Raw genomic sequence first — 21,191 nt, forward strand, 5'->3', positions numbered from 1 at the left:
GCTGTCCTGATTCTTTTTCCAGGGAGAGAGGCCTTGAGGTGCAGCCCCTGGCTAAATATGTCCCAGCTCAGCTTCTGCTTCATCCTCATTAACTCCACTTCATAGCTGACCAGAGGGGAAGATTAATTTAGTGACCAAGCTTAATAAATAGATACTTCTGGTCTTACATTGCTCTCGGAGGCTGAATGAATGCTCATTGAAGTGCCAGTTTCAAGACGTAAAGGGCAAGCAGCTGGGCTTGGGGGAAGTGCAGAGATATTTCTGCTGAGGCTTTGTTCTTTAGCTAGTCTTGCAATCACCAAAACTGCAGCGACTACAGGAAAAGCCTTCAACATCCACTTCCTGAGCAACCTATAAACCATGTTTCAGAATCAACTCGCCTTTATGAGGCATTGCCACATGTGGGGTCCTCCTAGTGCGTCAAGGCGCAATGGCTGAAGATATGCCGGAAAATGTTTATTTTGTCACCACATTCATATTTTTGTCACCACACAGCATCTGACATAGAGATCTGTAATCTTTTCCCTCTGGAAAGCCTTGGCAAAGCATTTCCATTTTGGAGGAAACTTGTTTCCGGGCAGCCATCTCCGGAGAAAATAACGTCTGAGCTCCTAGACAGTAAACAACGTCGTGTCCCACAGGGTCTGAGGTGACCTGAATAAGTTCCAGAGTGAGTGAGTCCATGATAGCAGCATAATCATTACTGTGTGTGTGTGCAATTGTAATGTATAATTAATACAGAGCTAAAATTAAATTCCTGGGTGAAAAGATTCTGGCAGGCTGAAAAGCCTGAGGAATATTAACCTCCAAGATGCAGCTTGTTTATAGCAACTGCAGGATCACAGGCTTTTAGTTTCAGGGGGTGTGTCTATATATGTGTGTTTGTGTGTGTGTGTGTGGGGGGGTACCCTTTTCTTGTTAATGTCTCAGGCTTGGATGGAAATTTTTCAGTTCATCCTCTATCCACCCATCCCTGCAAAGACTTTTCTTTCATTTAATTTTGTCCTCAGGCCACTAATTACCTCAGGCTTTTCTAGATAATTAATTTCTCTCCAGTGGTAGAATCACAAAGCAGGCAAGAGTAGAACATAGCCATCATTGACCTGGCGCCGTTTCATTGCTCTCGGTTTGTTGGCATTGCTTTTTCACATAAAGGTACATGATCTGAGAGGATTTCCTGACTCTTGCTCACAAATACTGAAAGTAAAAGTAGTAGCTTATACTTTCCTTTTGACCTTGAAGAGAGGCGACCATTGGTTATCATTGTTGCTCTTGACTGTTAATGGAAATTTGATCTTCCAAGCAGCTGTATCTTGAAACAATTATCAAGGTAACTAATCTCATTTTTGTTTTTCATACCCAGACTTCACTTTAGCATCTGGAATATGAGTTGTGCTCAATGTCCATTAGTGAAGAATTAAGAGAAAACCTTGTTTTTACTTCTCTTCTTTCCTAATTGTTTGAAACTCATTGACAGGCACGAACAACAATCTGGAAAGACAGGCTTTTTAATTCCCACTTTTCTGTTGTCCACACATAGACCCTCTATTCCTGCTCTTGACTGAATGTTCCACCATCTTCTACCGAAGGTTGTAGCAATACAAATTCTGTATGTCTGTCTTACTCCTGGATCTTGCCATTCCCCATTTGGGAAGTGATCTTATTTCTTATTAGTTTAAATGGCTACATGCTCCTGGTGTCAAAGAAAGTTTCTGGCCAACTCACAGGGCATCTTCTAACAAGATTTACCACACACTAGTCACAGTATCTTCCTTCTTGAATTCCAATGAGAAAAGAGAGAAAGAGAGACACCTATATTTCGATACAATCAACTATCTTCCATATCAGCAAATATTAGCAAATGATTTTCAACAATAGAAATCTTTCCATATTTTAACTAAAACAAATGTTCTGAAAAGTTTCAAAGAGCTTCTTGGAGATCATCATGTAATAACAGAAGATAATAGAAAGTACTAAAAATCATCACAAAATAAATCACTGACTTAGAAAATTTAGAAAATTAAATGATAAACTGGTGGCCCCAGCTTGTCTATGTCAGTGGGCTTAGCATATTAATATGGTTGGAAGGAAAAATTAGAGTTGGTTTTGACGTTATGTTTGCATAGCAAGTCTACTGTTTTTACCCAGATTGCATGCTTATCAGGGATGACTTTGATGCTGATGAAGATATGGGGCTTGTCTTAAAGCTGCATTTGCATAGCAGGCCCATCACTATTACTTAAATAATATGTTTATTGGGGGCAGGGGGTTAAGCAGCTTGATGAAGACAGTGGTGGGCACAAGATAACAGTAATTCTTTTTTGCCACTATTGTAGATACATTCTGCCCAAGATATATTTGGGACTTCTGTTTTAAGTTGAATTTGTTTGATGTTAGTTTAATGTTAAGATTAGATGTATGAAGAATTCAAGAGTTGCCAATTTCACTCACCACTAATTTCTAGACTTGGAAAGACTTTTCTCTTTGCAGACACAAGGTGTTTGAAAAAGTAGTTGAGAATTGCAAATGTGGTGCCAGAGTTTATGCATGTGCTGTGATTTCTTTTCTAAGACACAGTATGTTTGCTGGCTCTGTGATGTTTGCTCACTTTAAGTATAAATGCTTGAGTAATCCAATGGTTCTCTAACTCTGTGTTGAAGAGACAATAAAATTAAATGGTTTTATTTTTCCAGTTCTTATGAAAGGTACTGTTCCAAGAGGCAGTAATACTCATCAGGGAATAAGATCAAAACTTGCATGTAGGTTGAATACCTATATGACTTGAAGTCACTCTTCCCAAAATCTTTATCTGGTTTCCCACAATGCCTAAAGCCCTAATATACCTCATCTTTTTGGGTGAAGTCACTAAAATGAAAATGTAATCTGGGAGAAGTTGTAATGTCTGCCATAATTTTGCAGATTTAGATTTACAAGGCTTGTCTATATGTGATTATTCTAGAAACTATGTCTATGTTTAACTTGCTGTACCAAGCAACTAAGTTCTGCATAAGCAAGATGGCTGAGAGCACACCCTATATTCCAATTTTTGCATTATGCTTCTTGATTTTATTCATTTTTCCAACCAATAATATTAATTACAACTCTTCTCTGTATAAGTGGAAAATCTAAATATTAGTAAGTACCAAAAGTAGAGTATAACTTGTATTTTTTATGTTAAATGTCAGCTGTTACAACTTTTATTGATCACTGTTTCTCATGAGCACTGTTGCTCACCAAGAGCCTTAGTTTTTAGAATAAAAAAACCTTCTGGGACATTTATACAGAATGTTATCACAATTTAGATTTCATTAAAGTCTGCTAAAATATCTCAGTGGCAACCCAAAAACTCAGTATACCTTACAATTCTCTAAGAACACATTGTATTAAGTCTTCTTTATGGTAAGCAGAAAACAGAGGAAGATATGATCAAAACTTTCCCACAGTCACAAAACAGGTATATTTACCTACAGTTGGAGATTATCCTCTACCTGTCATATTTTTCCTGCCCAGATCCCTAACCACTGATAAGAAAGGTCATGTAACCCATTCTGTTTCTTTCTTTTCCCTGGCTTCCAGGAAACTCACAGCTTAAGATTGTTATTAAATTTTTGTAGGTTCCCTTAGCCTGGGTCTTTCCATTACATGGTTCTTGTGCTTTTCCTGATTATATAGTATCAAGGTCACTTACATTTTTAGTTAATTAAGTCCCTTTTGGAAGTAGGAGTGGTATAATAATTTGATTAGCAATATGACTGAAATGGTTGAATCAAGATACACCTGAAATAACGCTGGGAAATGATAATAAAATATTAAACATAGATTGGTGTCTTTCTTGTCTAGATTTATATTTCACTGTGTGTGCAGTCATACATTTTCCCAGGGTCCTGTGAGTTGTCTTAACTTTATTACCATCTCCAGTTTAGGAGGGGGCAAGAAGGAAACTGACACCTGAAAAAGTTCCCCTGAAATGCCCAATGCCAACAATAAGGAGAATTTCCCAACCCAGACAACCCTGTATCTTCTGAACACAGGCCTATGTGTTCAGGAGCAAGGCTGTTCCTCGGTGAAATGAAGTAAATTGTTTTTCTCCTCTGTTCCTTTTTTAATTCTCATTTTGACAATCCACTGAGCACCCAGGAGTCCCACATCTGCCCTTTCCTAGATAATACAATTGGATTTCTGTAAAGGGATCTAAATGCCTAGACAAGGTGATCAGTGTGGGACTTTTGAGCAGAGAGAAGTAGCTTAGAGGCTGTTTTAGTTTGCTAAAGGCTGGGAGCAGTATACCAGAAATGGGTTGGCTTTTAGTACGGGAATTTATTAGGTTAAAAGCTTACAGTTCTGAAGATATGAAAATGTCAAAATCAAGGCATCATCAGAGATGCTGGCTCACTGAAGTTCGGCTGCTGGTGATCCTGGACTCCTGCCATGTGATAAGACATATGCATGCACCTATTTGCTTCTCTTCTGGGTCTCATTGCCTCAGATTTCTTATTGGTCCATCTGTGACTTCCTCTCTCTCAGGTTCTTCTCTGAGCTCCTGAGTTCCTTCTCTCCTTCTCCTCCAGCTCTACTTTCTACGTGAGCTCAGCTATGGGTGATCAGGTGTACAGCTTGTCTCTCCCCTCTTCTCCAGATCTCATCTCTTTCAGCCTCTCAGGGGCCTCTTTCAGTGCTTGGTACTCCACTGATTCCTGCCTCTGGCCTCTAGGACCTCTATCTCAGCCTCTCAGGGTTTCGCCATCTCTGCTCCTTTTTTTGTGTGTCTTTCTCTGCTTTCAGTCTTCCATTTATAAAGGAATCGAGCAAGAGGACCAAGACCCACCCTGGTCACACCTCACGGAAGTAATCCAATCAAAGGCCTCCTCAATGGAGTCTAAGCCAATCAAAGAGTCCCACAACCACAGGAATGGATTAGCTTTAAGAATATAATCTTTTCTGGGATCGACAAAAAGCTTCAAACTGTCACAGAGGCTGATGTCTTTGTGTTCCAGCACAGCCTGCAGAGGAAGCAATGTAAAGAAGTAATGCAGAAAGGATAGGAATTAAACAAGAAGAAAGGAAGGAAGGAATGAACAAGTTACTAGGCATTTGCTATGAACCAGGCACTGTCTTCAGTGCTTTCTTATTCATTATATTATTTTGCCGTGGGACATATGTGACACATTTTCTCACATACGTTCTGTGAGGCTGCCATGTCTTCATAGGTCTTAGACATCTTTCTCAGATTGAGAGCCTCACATTGGATTCAGTCGAATACTTGTCTCTGAATTTCCATGAATGTAAACCCTGAGATAATGACTTGGGTACAGATTGTTTATGTAAAAGATGATCCCAGGAAGCAGTGTAAAGAAGCAAGAAGAGCAAAAGCCAGCTTAAGGATGTATTGTCAATGGCATTGCTATAGGCAACAGGTCTTAATTCTGCTGAGACTTCATGAGACATGTACAGAATGCTTCTGAGACTTGTCTGCCTAATTGATGGGAGGCTGGGCATTCATCACCTAGCTCTTACCACTCAGTGGCTGAGAATTTTCTTGTGGTTATCTCCCCTGCATTTATGAAATGTTCCTCTGTGAGGTCAAATAGGCTTCTGCAGAATCAGAGAAAGTCCTAGGATAGAAAGCAGAAAGACATGCAGATATGTTTAGGATGGATAAAGCGAGAGAATTTAGCTTGAGCTTTTGTGGAGCTGTCCCTTTCAACTGTGGCTAAAATCGATGGTTGATGGTGATGCGAGTAGATGAGATGTCTGCTGCAGTGCTTATTCTGGTCCATTCACCACTCTATCTATCCATTCATCCATCTATTCAACCAATGCATTTATTTAGCACCCATTCTTTTCCAGGCAAAAAGGAAACAAGACACAATGGGAAAACAAGACAGTGTCCTCATCTTTATGAATTAACAAAAAATTAACAGGTATCCATAAAGGATTCTACAAGAACAAATAACCAAGGAACTTAAATTAGACTTGGAAGGTTAAGAAAAGCTTTTTCTAGAAGAAAAAAATTTAAGGTGTATTTGAAAACCTACAGAATAACCCATTAGGCCGTACTGTGACTGCCCTTACTGTGCTCAGTAAAAGCTAGTTGAATTGGTTGGAATTCTGACAGCTTTACCTACAATAATTTAGCCTTCAGCACGTCCTACGAAATTCCTTGTTAAATGTTAAAAGTAGTTTTCTGCCATAATATGAATATTTTGAATATTTGGCAGGGAAGTTATTGGTTTATTAAGGTGTAATTTCCATTCTATGGTCATCTTTTCTTCATTGCCATTTTACTTTTGCCTCCATAAATGCATTTGCTGAAAAACAAAGCAATTACAAAAATGAGAATAAGAAGACCTGAACATTGATGATGGATGAACTTGTAGGCAACTTTAAAGTAAGCAAATGCCAAAGAGAAAACGCTTTAAGGAGGCAAGGATTAATTAGGGGCCACAGACTGTGTATGATTAACAAGGCTCAAGAGATTTCTAGCTGTGTGACTGGGTTTCTAGGTTTGCCTTGTTTGGAATTTAAACAAGAAACAGTGTGGCTGCTGATGTCATGTTCCAGAATGCCCAGGTGTGCTCTCCCACAGTGCAGTCTCAAATGGAGCCTGTTTAGCATCACTTGCTGCTGAGAGCAGCTTAAGCTTGCATCCAAGGTGTCATTTTCTGCCTACTGTGGGAAATTCTTCCTAAATGGTTCTTGGCTGGCATTTTGCCCCAGCTGAAATCAATGTAGTATAGTCCTTTGAAGCTGGGCATGGGGCCAGCATAGCAGGAGCACAATTCTCATGTGGTAGAGAAAGATGGACATGAGGGGGCTGCACAATATTACCACCACAGTCACTCACAAACTCTAAAATGGCAGGATATAAGATGGGCATTAGTGCTAATGATGTTTCCGCACTTTCATTTGGAGATAAGATTACTTGGCTATATGTGAATAAATTTATTCATCACTTAATTCATTTAAAAATGTTTCTTAAAATTTATACACTATGCTTGACACTGTTGGGAGCTGAGCATATATAGAGTATGGAACAAGATAGGGAAGTCCCTGTTCTCATGGCGAGTACATTCTCATGGGGGAAGACCTGCAAGAAACAATCAAATAAATAAATAAGAAAGAATATGATCAGATCATTAGTGCTATCTAGAGAAGTAAAGAAGAATGATATGGAAGGGAGTGCCTGGGTGGATATTTTGAAAGTTGGCAGATGTGGAAAGTTCAATTTGATTAGTGGAGGTACAGAATAGTAGGGAAGGGGCTGTGAAAACCTGGATGACGATGGTTGGCCTGCACTGGTGACAATGATGTGAGTATGATGGGGGAATCATCTGCTGGGGGAGGTAATCAGCTTAATCTCCATGGAGTGATCTCAGGATCAGGGCAATTTGATAGGCAAAATCTTTCTTAGAGTGGGAGCGCAAGCCACTGAGAGGTCCTCTTTTCTGAAGTTCCATGATGCTGCTGCTGTGAGGGTCTGTCCCACCCATTGGGAGGAGGCCATGCTGAGCCTTGTTCTCACAGGAGGTTCAGTGTTGTGTGGGTTTGGGCACAAGGGGTACTTTGTGACTCTCCGTGGGAGAGCTGGTGACAGAACTGAGAGACTCTCCAATTTTCAGGAGAATGAACTTGCTTCACACGCACTGTCATCACCCTCTTCCCAAAGGATCTATTAACATAGAGCTTACTACATCTATGGTCTTATCCCTTAGGGAGCATTCATGAGCTAAGAGGTGCATGATTTTCCATTTTATATGCACCTGCTATGACCTGCAGTTTGGTAAGCAAATTTCCTGTCTCCTTTCATGCAGAACAGAAAGGAAAATGTAGATACTATTAATTTGTAAAAATACTTATTAATATCTTAATTTTTTTTCTTTTTTCATAATATGTTCAAATGTCATCTCCTTAGGAAGCCATTTCTTGTAATCCTGTTTAAAATATCCAATTCCATCCAACCCTAGTCACTCTCTTTTCTTTATTATTTACTTCTATGTCCTTTTAATTTCCCTTTTTTTTTTAGATTTTATTATTTATTTATTTCTCTCCCTTTCCCCCCTGTTGTCTGCTCTCTGTGTCTATTTGCTGTGTTCTTATGCATCCATTTGTATTGTTAGGCAGCACTGGGAAACTGGAAAACTGCATCTCTTTTTTGCTGTGTCATCTTGCTGCATCAGCTCTCTGTGTGTACAGCACTACTCCTGGGTGGGCAGCGCTTTTCTCACATGGGGCGGCTCTCCTTGCAGGGTGCACTCCTTGCGCATGGGGCAGGGCACTTCTCACACACAACAACACTGCACGTGGGCCAGATCACCTCATGGGTCAGGAGGCCCTGGTATAGAACCCTGGACTCTCAATATGGTAGGCAGATGCTCTGTCAGTTGAGCCACCTCCGCTTCCCTTGATTTGCTTTTAAAAAGTTGGACGCTTAACTCATTATTTTTCAATTTTCCTCCAATACATGACTTTAAGTTTGTGAATTCCTCTCAAGTCTGTATCACCCATATCCATTAGTTCTCTTTAGTGTTTTTAAAAATTATATCCTAAATGAATTTAAAATTTTACTCTAAAGTTTTTCATATTTCCATTGTAATTTAATCTTTGAACTGCAAATTACTTAATTGTGTTTTAAGATTTTCAAATATATGGGATTTGGGGGTTATAGTTTTGTGACCAATTTCTAATTTTATTGCCTATGGTCTGAGGATAAGTAAATACTTTGGTATTTGTTAAAGTTAGCTCATTGGTATTTAATTTGATCAGTTTTTGTAGATGTCCACGCATAGGTAAAAAGAATATATATTCTCTAAATTGAGATACTTACATAAATTCTCTAATATATTTTCAAGCTAAGTTAGTAGGTGCGTACAAGTTTAGGATTATTATATTTACAAGGATTATTCCTTTTATCATTATGAAATGTCTTCCTCTTCCCTGACCATAAGTTTTTTTCACTCTTAGAACACTTTCCTGATATTAAAAATGCAACTCCACTTTTAAGAAATCTTTTCTTAGTATATCTTTCTATATAGTTTTAGTTTCTATTTTGATAGGGCCCTTAAGTTTACATGTTTCTTTTGTTATTAAACATAGCTTGATTTGAATAAACTCAGGTAATAGTATCAGTTTAAATGGCAACTTTTTTGTGATTAGTGCTTTACTTGTATTTTTCTGCCATCATCTATTGTGCTTTTTAGTTACCCTGCCTTTTCCTTGCTTTGATTTTTTTCTTTATTTCTTTTAGAATAATAGAAGTTTTCTTTATTTATCTCATTGAGTTTGCAATAATACATCTATTTATAATCTTTTAGGGTTTATCTTTAATTTTTAACATATATTTTTAAATTTTATTTTTATTTATTTATTTTTATTTATCATCTCCCTGCCCCCAGATGGTTCTCTCATATGTCTGCTCCTTGTTTGCTCACAGTGTCTGCTCGTCTTCTCCAGGAGGAACCCGGCCCTCCTACATGGGAGGCGAGCATCCAACAGCCTGAGCTATATCTGTTCCCCACAGGTTGCAGTGTCTGCTCATCTTCTTTAGGAGTCACTGGAACCTGAACCCAGGATCTCCCTTGTGGTAGGTGGGCACCCAACTGGTTGAGCCACATCTTTTCCCCTTAAGATACATTTTTAACAAAATCCAAAATTAAACTCTCTGCCCTCTCCCATACAATAAAAGGAATATTAAAAGTTCTAATGTTCATTACTCCCTCCCATACTCAGAACGAATTTTGCTTGGTAATTTAATTTCTACTTTTGTGTAAATGTGTCTTCTCCAAGAAGCAGAAGTCAAGACAGGATTCAAGAGGTTTATGGGGGAAATGAGGTTCAAGAGAACCTCATTATGGGAGGTTTATGGGAGAAATGAAAGATAAAAAGGGAGATAAGATGAATTTACTGGGAGATTCTTCAGAGCCTGATGGCAACATGTTATTGGACCCAGGTCTGACAACTGTAAGCAAAAAAGAGGGAAGGCAGGATTGGTCAGAAGAGCCTCAGACTGCAATGAAGTTGGAAAAGGTCTTGGTCAGGGTGGTAGGGAATCCCTGTCTAAGATACCCATCTGAAGAATCCCATGTTGGACAGGAATGGCCTGGCTCTCCTGAGACTAGACCTTGGAGTGAACAAAATAATAACCCAAGGTTGTCAGTCAGCTATGCTTTCCTCAGCAGCTATGCTTCTCTTGAAGGAAGACCTGAGTGGCATAACTCCATAGCCTCTACAGCCCTTGGCCTCCACAAAATCTCTCATTTTGTTTTGCTTTTCTTCCAGTTAATGCTTCCTTAGTTTTTTCAGTGTGTTTACCAGAGTCTTAACTCACTGTTATCTTTCTATCTCACTCCTTTCTTCTATGTTTAATTTTGTTGTGTTATTGGAGAAGTACATCCTTCTCTAATTTCTTCATCCTCAGTTTATGAGAGATAAACTCTCAATCTTTATTTCTCTGAAATGCCTTTCCCACTCTTACACTTGAATGATGGCTAGGTTTAGAATTTTAGGCTGATTACTATTTCATGTTAGCACTTTCAAGAAAATTAAATAATTTTCTTTTAGCCATTTTTTGTCACTGATAAAAAGTCTGGCATCTAGGTGTTTTTTGATTCTTTGTACTGGATACCTCTTCTTGCTCTAGTTCCTTTAAAAATTTTTTGCTTGGCTGTAATATTCTGTAGTTTCCCTCCTATATCTAGATATGGAATTACCCTACTTGAGACTCCATATGGTTCTTCAAATGGAAGATTCTTTCTTTCACAAATGTTGGAAATTTCTCAGCTTTTAGAATTTCAAATACTGTCTCTCCCTCATTCTCTCACCCTGGAATTCCTGTGAGACATTGATGAGACCTCTGCTTTATGTCTCTGACCCTTTTGTAGTCAATGAGGTTCCCTGAGAAATAGACTCAAAGAAGAGATGGTTATAGAAGATTTATCAAAAGGTGGTCTGAGTAATAATACCATGAGAAAATGAGATAAGTAGGATAGGGTAAGTAGAGAGGTTAAATTGTGATGCAGTTGCAACAAAGGCCTTAGCTGAAGTCATGAAATGCGCTGGAGCTGGGATAGACTTAAGTGATGAAGCAAGGGAGTCAGACCTTTTTATTCCCCCATTGAGCAATTTTTAGATTGTACAGCCCTGGGCCAAGGGTAAGTGAAGGGGACACGGTTTTGAGTGAAAGAGCTTCCTTCAACTGAGGGATATAGTCTTGATGAGAGATTTAGTGCTGAGCTGTCAGAAGAAACTCACAGTAGCTTGGAGTATAAGCCCATTATATTAACTTCCCTATTTACTTTCTATATTTGTCTGTGCTACACTCTGAGAAATGTTCTCATGTCCATTTTCTACTTTGCTAATTATCTCTTCAGTTCTGTTGGATCTGCTGCTTAGCTTAACCACTGACTTTTTACTTACATGGGTTAAATTTTCCACTTCTAGGAATTCTATTTCTTTCTTTTTAAAACCTATCTATTCTTCTTCTTACTTCAGTGTCTTAGTATTTTTATAGCTTCTATACTTCTTTTATCTCTTATTGTTTTACTTATTCTTATTTTTAATCTGTTCTGTCTGCCTTTCACTCATCCTGGATAATTCCTTAACATGTTTTATAATTTTGGTTGTGAGCTCATCTTCTGCCAGTGGTGGTCTTTTCTGAGGAAATCCAGGACAGCTCCTGTGTTTGCTGCTCTTGACTCTCCAGAGGCATTTTTGGCTCAGGTCATACTTATATTAATTCTCAGTTTGGAAATTCTCATACCACTAATATTAATTTCCTATAGGCTGCCATAACAAATTATGTCAAACTGGGAGGCATAAAACAGACAAATTTATTCTCTCACAGTTCTGTAAGCTAGAAGTCTGAAATCAACATGTTGCTAGTGCCGTACTCCCTCTGAGGACCTAAAGAGAGAATCCTTTCTTGCTTCTTCCAGTTTTTGGTAGCTCCAGGCATTCCTTGGCTTGTGGCAGCATAACTCCAATTTCTGACTTCATCTTACAGACCTGTATTCCCTCTGTGTCTGTGTTTGCGTGTCTAAATTTCCTCCACTTTTAAGGACACTAATCTGCTAGGAAAGTCATGGACATGCTCAGGGACCATTTCCCAGCCCTTGCCTACCCTGCTTCCTTTTCTATTGTGTGTGGCTGTGTCACTATGTTTCCATTCCTTAATCTGAGGGAGATGATAGGTCTAATGCAAAGGTCTGACCACACTTTAAACTGGGAACTGGGAACAAGCAGCCCCACCTGATTAACAGGAAGGGAACTCTAGATGGAAGGGTCCTCTCCCCTTGGGATTGTATTAATACCCTGCCCTTGGGAAGCACAGATTTGTCTCTCCTCTACAACACAAAGCAGGGTGTGTGAAGCTGCCATCCGCTGACCCTGACTAGAGCAGTTGGCCTCCCTGAAAGACTGGCCATGATGGGATCTCTTTCCCTGCTCCTTTGGATCCTTATGCTACATAAGTAGTAAAGTGGTCATTTGCTGAAAGGTTCTACTGTGCCTGAGTCCATGTTCCTATGATGCACCATGTAGCAACTCATTCTGGATTTAGGGCTCCCCCTACTTCCCCATAGCCCACCATAACTAATTGCATCTTAACTAAGTACATCTGCCAAAGCCCTATTTTCACATAAGATCACATTCTGGAATTTGGGTAGATGTGAAATTCTGGGGGACATTATTCAACCTAGTAAACCACCCAAGTGTTCTGAACTTCAAACCAATGTATTGTACAAAATTGAGCATTTCATTTCTTATGGGGTTTTTCTTTTCCCTACTCAGAACCATGACAGAACCAAGCTCACTCGTAGTTTTCATTGGCAGATAGGCTGAATTTTTCCAGAGTTTCTTCTACTGAGGATACAATTCTTATAAGTTTCCAGCTTTATGCAGGAGTATTCATTCCACCTTCTGATTTCTGATTACATGGGCCCAAGTTTTTTTTCCCTACTATTGTGTGTACATTAAAACAGAAACCCTGCCATTACATCCTATTTCCAGGTCCAATTACTTCCCGTGCCTCAACTTATGTCACCTTGCATTCTTACTATTTTGGTTTTCAATTTCTTTCTCTTTTTTTTTTGAGGAAATCTTTTACTCTCGTATAAGCTTAGCCATAATTTTTAAAACAGTTATTTTTTATATGGCTTTCCTGAGTCTTTATATCATGAGGATTTTTATTTTCATTCCTTTATGTTGCTACCCAAACCACTGTCCAGAAGCAGACACTGAGGTGGTGGTTTGGAGTACAGGTTGCTTATTAGTAATTAACCTGTGAAAGGAAGGTGAAAGCAGAATTAGGCAAAAGAAGAAGTCAAACTGCAGTGTGGGCCTGATAAACCCTCAGCCAAACCTGTGGGTAGCTGTGAGCAAATACTGCCTATCAGAATGTCCCCTGTTGGACCCCAATGGCTGGTCTTCTATACCCAGTCGCCAGATGTAGACTTCCTTGGGTAGGGTATGATGTCAGAAAGATGGATCTCTGCAGCTGAGGAGGATCATGAAAGAGTTGACAGCTGGAGATGTCTGCTGACCACTGCCCAACAGCTGGAAGCTAAGGAGCAGTGGTTTCAGGAGAAGATCCTGACATGATAAAGGTGGCATTTGATAGGTTTCAACCCTCCCATGCAAAATGGATTGAGCTAGGGAGACAGTGAGGGAGGCTTTGATCCTTCCTTAAACGGGGAGTTGGTGGCCAATCTCTGCATCTACCACACTCTGAATTCATACTATTTCATAATTTATTTGCTTTTTTTTTTTCTCTCCAAGAATGTAAGCTCTGTGTATGATTTAGTTTGCCAAACGGCTGTCAATGCAAAGTACCAGAAATGGCTTGGCTTTTATAAAGGGGATTTATTTGGAGTTAAAGCTTATAATTCCAAGGCCATGAAAGTCCTACTCAAGGCACCGTAAGAGGTGCTTTCTCACTAAAATTAGCTGCCCCATGGTGAAGCAAGGTGGCCGCTGACCTCTGCCTATGTCTCAGCCTTTCTGCAGCTGTGGGCAAACCTGGCACAGGGCTTGTTTCTTACCATGTCTCCTCTCAGTCTCGGTGGCTCCACTTTCTTCCTGAGTTCAGCTTTAAGCTGAGAGATACATCACCCATCTCTCCCTGAGCCTCTGCTCTTTGAGCCTCTTGGGGGCTTCTCTTTTTGCAGCTCAGCTGTGGGCAGAACTGGAGGGCCTTTCTCTCACATGGCATGAACAAACATTAAGGGCTTGTTTATCTGTGCCTGTGTGTTTATACGTGTTTATATAGAAGTTTAATATAAACATCTCTGAGTGTTTATATCAGATACAGACAGAGGGCAGAAACCCAAGCTGGCTCAGGCCTTACTGACATAGTCCAATCAAAAGCCCTAAAGTGATCTTATCATGTAATCTAATGAAAGGACCCTCAACAGAATTTAATGCAACCAAAGGGTATCACACTCACAGGAATATATTGGTTAAAAAAATAACCTTTCCTTTTTTGGGAATCATAAAATAATTTCAAACTACCAAAGTGTACAAAGCTAAGCCTGACCTGGCAGAAATCAAAAACCTGCATTTGTGAGCAGAGGGCAAGTGGGTGGAATTCTTCAAGTAGGCCTCAGTTTTGATGAGTTATGAAGAGTGGAGGAGAATTTGGACTGATTAGCTGATGTATTTGCTTTCCATTGCTGATGTGAAAATTACCACACTCTTGATGGGTTAAAACAACACACATTTATTTTCTCAGTGTAGGTCAGGAGTCTATGTGGCTTAGCTGGTTCCTCTGCTCTGGGTCTCACAAGTTTGAAGTCAAGGTGTTGGCTGGGCTGAGCTCTTATCTGGAAGTTCTGGAGAAAAATCTTCTTCCAGACTCATTCAAGGTATTGATCAAATACAGTCTATTGCAGCCATAGGGCTGATGCCTCTGTTTCCTTGCTGGCTGTCTATTTTCACCCCTTAAGGCACTTGTGTACCTTGTCCCCTTGCTCCCCCATCTTTGAGCCTGCAACAGTATGTCAAATTTCTCTTATGCTCTGAATCTCTCTGAATTTTCTTTCTACTGCATTTCTTCTGCTTTCAGTTGGAGAAAGTTCTCTTCTTTTAAGAGCTCATGTGATTAGATTGGGCCTACCAGGATAATCTCCCCTATTTTAAAATCTTAACTTTAATTACATATGCAAAATTCCTTTTGCCATGTCACATCACATATTCACAGATATATGGTATGGACATTTTTGGGACCATTACTCTACCTACCATAGATGGGAAACTGAGGAGAAGGTTTTAGGAGAAGGTTCTGATATGATAAAAGTGGCATTTAAGAAGATTTCTCAGCTGTCACATAGAGAGTGGGTTGGGCTAAGAAATCAGTAAGGAAAGCTGTCAACCTAATAGAAAATGAAACATTAGGACTTGGATGAGGAAATAACAGCAAAAATAAGAAGCATGCAGACTTCAATTAAAGTTTAGGAATGTCTGATCACCTAGGGTGGCAGATTTGTGGGTGATGGAAGAGGGCAGAGAGTTAGATGAGCTGTTGTGTTCAGAAGGTGATATGTCTGGTGTTGAGCAAGTTGGGTTCAATATTTTCTCTAGTGGGAGGCTGCATTTTCCAGATCATCAAAGATTTACCACAACTTATATTCTTTCCTGCACAGAGACAGAGCTACATGGAGCAAGACTCTAAATACATACATCTGTTTCCTTCTTTACACTAAAAATGGTAATTTTAGAAACCCTTTCAGAAACAAACATTAAGATCTCAATTATCTACTCAGGTAGAAAATAACATAAATACAGGTCAAAAAATAAAATTCTAAACCCTAGAATTTTGACTAGGAATATTGACTAGAGAATGCAATCTATAATTCTAGGTGGCACATTAATATTCTACCATGGGTTTAACTTAGGCTGATATTAAAATAAGTTTGCATTCTCTCAGGATGAGCCAATTGGTGACTGGGGATGTTCCTTCAGAAACATATTGAAGGGAAATAATCTTAAAAATTATGCAGGGAATAACATACATATAGATACTTAAGAAATCTGTTTTTATTCTTTTTGTACAGATGATAGAAAGAAAGATGAATCATCTAAGGGCTTAAGGTGAGTGTGCAAAGCTATTACTTCAGCTGTCTACTGCTTTCATGAATAAATTCTAGGCAGAACTGGAAAAAAATACATAGAACAAGTGATGTCCTCAAACAGAAAGGTTGTGTTTCTTTGTTTCCAATATGGAATTCTCCAGAGTGTCTGAACTGAGCTGGGGTTTGGAAGCTTGCATGACCAGCAATTCTTCTAACACCTGCAGGCCTTAACTTGTGGGTCACTAAATTTCATGTTGTGGAAGGGATAGAGACAAGTATTTTGAAGTAGAGAACAGATCTCAAAAGGGTAGGAAACATTTGGGGGCAAATGTGTAATTGTACAGAAATGGTGTATTTTTAAATAAATGTTCCGCTTTCACTGACTATGCTTCTTTTTCTCATCAACAAATACCATTTAGAAAATCCTATATATAGCTGAAGGCAGTGTTACTTTCAATTAGTGTGTTCAGGTCAGATTTTTAGTGTTCCTAAAATGACATTATCCAGCAACCTTGCTTGCATGTATGAGGAGAAATAGCTTGTTCTGTGACTGAGAGAGCATGAGTTTGGAAAAACAGAAGGTAAGAGAGTGTGCAGTGGTATCCATACAAGGTGAGAGGTCACAGAATTAGCATCAGAGGGAGAGTATTGATGGCAAAAGTTAGGTATAATGCAAGGCCCTGAACCTGGGTCTTTAAGTGGGTTTCTAGAGATCTGCCATTCTTCTGATATACCATATCACATTGTTGTCATAGTTATGCACATGTCCATCTTTCCTGGGAGCTTTCATCAAAATTCTAAAAGTTAAGAGGATATAGCCATGTGACAGGGAAAGCCAAGGCATCCAAGGATTGCTGGTCAGCCAGAATGCTACCACCCTGGGAGAAAGTATACCTTCTAGCCAATGGTTTGATTTGGACTTCTGGCCTCTGAAAAGTTCATCCTTCTTGGGCTGTCCCTCTTACACACTGGCACCTGAAATGAAGTAAACAATGTCACTGGATGCTAAAGTGGACTCAAATTCCATCTTAATCAAGATGGTGGAGTGAGAAGGTTCAGATCTCTATCCATCTATAAGCTTTGACTAACCATCAAGAACTAGCAGAAACATCTTTCTCAAAGCTCCAGAAAACAGTTAAAGGGCTTCAGTAACAGGAAGAGCACTGAATCAAGGAAAAGGCTACTTAAAAGTGGTAGAATCTCATGGCACATTGACTTGCCTTTCTCCCACCCCTTACCTGCCCCAGGCAGAGCTGACCTATACTCCCAGTGTGGACCCCTGATCCTGGTTTGAGAAGGAGCAGAGTAACCAAATATGTTCACAGACTAAAGGAAAGTATGGACAAAGAACTAAAGGTAATCAGGAAAATGATAGGTGAACACAAAAAGAATATCAATAAGGAGATGCAAATTAAGAAATGGGATAAAAAAGATATCAAGACAAAGTAACAGAAATTAAAAATTCCCTAGGGGATTCACCAGTAGATAGGAGCTGGTAGAAGTAAGAATCAGTGACCTTGAAGATAAAACAATGGACATCATTTAGTCTGAGGAGCAGAAAGGGGAAAGAATGAAGAAAAGTGAACAGAACCTGAGGAACCTATGAGATATCTACAAGTGTACCAATATTCAGAGTGTGGAAGTCCCAGAAGGAGAAGAAAGAGGCAGTGAGAATATGCAAATTAATAATGGCTGAAAACTTCCCAATTTTAACAAAAGACATCAATATTCACATCCATGATGTTCAATGAATTCCAAGCAGAATAAATCCAAATAGAGGGAAGAAGATGTGGCTCATGCAATTGGGCTCCTGCCTACTATATAGGAGGTCCAGGGTTTGATTTCGTGGCCTCCTGGTGAAGGCAAGCTGGTGCATACAGCATACTGGCCTGAGCAGGAGCGTTGGCCCTCACAGAACTGGTGAAGCAAGATGATGCAACAAAAAGAGACACAGAGGGAAACGGACTTTGGCCCAGTGGTTAGGGCGTCCGTCTACCATATGGGAGGTCCGCGGTTCAAACCCCGGGCCTCCTCGACCCGTGTGGAGCTGGCCATGCGCAGTGCTGATGCGCGCAAGGAGTGCCGTGCCACGCAAGGGTGTCCCCCGCGTGGGGGAGCCCCACGCGCAAGGAGTGTGCCCGTGAGGAGAGCCGCCCAGCGTGAAAAGAAAGTGCAGCCTGCCCAGGAATGGCGCCGCCCACACTTCCTGTGCCGCTGACAACAACAGAAGTGGACAAAGAAACAAAAGCAGACAAAGAAACAAGACGCAACAAATAGACACCAAGAACAGACAACCAGGGGAGGGGGGGAAATTAAAATAAATAAATAAATCTTTAAAAAAAAAAAAAAAAAAAAGAGACACAGAGGAAAGATAACAAGAGATGCAGCAGACCAGGGAGCTGAGTTGGTGCAAGAGATTGAGTGCCTCTCTCCCACTCTGGAAGGTCCCAGAATCAGTTTCTAGAGCTGCCTAAAGACAAAACAAGCAGACACACAAGAACACACAGTAAATGGACAAAGAGAGCTGGCAATGAGTGCAAAATGAGAAGGAGGGTATAAATAAATAAATCTTTAAAATAATATATTAAAAAACCAAAAACCAAAATAGACCTATACCCACACTATGTTATAAGCAAACTATTGAATGCTGAAATAGAAAAAGACTCCTGAAAGTAGCAAAGAGAAGCAATGCATCACATACAAGGGAACCTCAACAAGATTGAATGTCAATTTCTCATCTGAACTTTGTTGGCAAGAAGGAAGTGGTAAGATATTTAAAGTGCTGAAAGCAAATACATGTCAACCAAGAATTAGATATCTGACAAAACTGTCTTGAAAAAATGAGGGAGGGATTAAGACATTTCCAGATAAACAAAAGCTGAGGAATTTCATTACTACTAGATCAGCCCTACAAGAAATGTTAGAGAGAACCCTTCAGATTGAAAGGAAGAGTCATTAGATAATTGATTGAAGTCATATGAAGAAATAAAGAAACTCCATTAGAGATAATGACGTGGATGAATATACACATAACAGTGCTATTGTATTTTTGATTTGTAGCTCCATTTTTCACTTACCACAGGATCTAAAAGGCAAATGCATGAAATGTAATGATAAATCAATAGTTTTGGACTCATAATGTAAAAATATGTAATTTTTGGCAAGAACTATATAAAGGTGAGGGGCCAGAGGGGTATAGGAACATAGTTTTTGCATGCTATTGATGTTAAGTTGGTATAAAACCAAATAAGAATATTATGGATCTAGGATGTTAAATTTATGCCCCATGGTAACCACAAAAATATATGAGAGCATATGCAAACTCGTAGAGACAGAAAGTAGACTACAATTATCAGGGGTGGGGTGGGGCAACAGGAGTTAATGCAAAATGAGCATAGGCTTTCTGTTTGGGATGATGGGGAAGTTTAGTAATGGATGGTGGTGAGAGTACTACAACATTGTAAACGTGATTAATCCCACTGAATGCTGTGCTTGGTAGGAGTTGGGATGGGAATATTTATGTAGTGTACACATTTCCATAATTATGTTTCCATAATTTAAAAAAGAAAGATAAGCTAAAGAGATAATGACAATGAAATGCAATACATGGTACTGGATCAGATCTAAGAATGAAAGAAAAAGGCTTAAAAAGATATTATTGGGACATAAAGAATTGGAATATTGAATGTAAGCTATGTATCAGTGTTAAATTTCTTGAACTTGATAACTGCACTTAAGGTTATTACATAAGTGAATATCCTTGTTTGTAGGAAATGTACATGGAAGTATTATGTGTTCAAGAAGTATGATGTGTGCAGTCTGCTCTCAAATGTTTTAGAAAATAGATAAATGATAGATAGATAGATAGATGATAGAACAATACGGCAAAGGTGGCAACATGTTAAAATTGGTATATCTGGGTATTTGGGGTGCTGGTGGGGTATGTTAGAGTTCTCTGTATGAGGTCTGTATTTTTTGTAACTTTCCTACAAGTTTGAAAGTATTTGGAAATAAAGTGGAGTCAATTTAAAAATAAATTCTACAGGTTAAGAACTAATGAGGTAAAGAAGGAAAGTTTTTAAAAAACAGAAGAAATGGAAAGCCAGATAGATACTGTCTGAAAATAATTCCCAAATCACTTAGTGGTAGGACCAGAGCAAGAAATGAAAGGGAAAAACTACTTAGAAGAATCTAGCCTTTGCTGAAAGCATCAAAATAAAGAGATAGTGACGATTTAGGGCAGTGGGGAGAAGCAGTGTTACATATTGTACAATAGGCAGAGCAAAAGGCTTTAAAAGAAAGGAGCCTTATTTGCATATTTTCTGGAAATGTGTCAGGAATAGTGCATCTCTATATGCAAAACTTTAACCAAAATAGATCATCTGAGTGAGAGAAATATTATTAAGGGAACTGGCTGGCCTGTTGACATTTGCTTAACTCTTTAGAAGAAAGTACACATTGGCAAGAGCTTTGGGAAGAAAATGTATGCACTTCACAACCACATGTAAAGTCAGCAGGTTGAAAGCCAAGGAGTGTTCTTGGACTGAACTTTCATTATGGCTTAATTTAGCCAGCTGGAGAAATGATTGTTTTTCAAGTATGGAATAATTTAAACTTTCTAAAGAGAAGTTTTTCATTTTGGGTTTAAATCTGGAATGTAATGTAAAGATGTCTGGTTATTATTTTGTCAAAATAACCTCCATGTTTCAGTGATGTGAAAATATTTATGAGGGGAATTATTGTGGGTGAGGGTAGTTAGATCGTCCCTCTACAAGTGTCAGTTCCTTAGCAATACTTCCCTAGTGAGGGCACTTTTGGAAAAAAAGAATGACAGCACCAGATCTATATAAATCAACAGAGATATAACTAAAAAAGTTAATATTGAGTGAAAAAGTAAGTGAAACAATTATATGTACAGTGTGCTATTTCTGTACATACATATGTATGTGAATTTGAAAAGAAGAAGTGTTTATTATGCTACTGGTTGCCTGATGTCAAACAACAGGATATGGAGCAGGAAATAAAAAGGAAAAATGAGCACTGAGGCTGATTATTGTTGAGGAGGATTTTAGCTTCCTTCCTTCCTTCCTTCCTTCCTTCCTTCCTTCCTTCCTTCCTTCCTTCCTTCCT

General features: G+C 39.2%; 1 long non-coding RNA gene across 1 annotated transcript in view; it reads left to right on the plus strand.

The window, feature by feature from the left end:
• Positions 1–378: 378 nt before the first annotated feature.
• The window catches only part of LOC105744561 (uncharacterized), a 63,279-nt gene continuing 42,466 nt past the window's right edge, over positions 379–21,191 (plus strand). Inside the window, exons 1-3 of the long non-coding RNA XR_001117588.4 lie at positions 379–670; positions 9,431–9,580; positions 16,044–16,080. This is a non-coding gene — a long non-coding RNA (uncharacterized lncRNA). The remainder of the gene's footprint in view (positions 671–9,430; positions 9,581–16,043; positions 16,081–21,191) is intronic.

This window comes from Dasypus novemcinctus, chromosome 2 (assembly GCF_030445035.2).
Source record: "Dasypus novemcinctus isolate mDasNov1 chromosome 2, mDasNov1.1.hap2, whole genome shotgun sequence".
Taxonomy (NCBI): domain Eukaryota; kingdom Metazoa; phylum Chordata; class Mammalia; order Cingulata; family Dasypodidae; genus Dasypus; species Dasypus novemcinctus.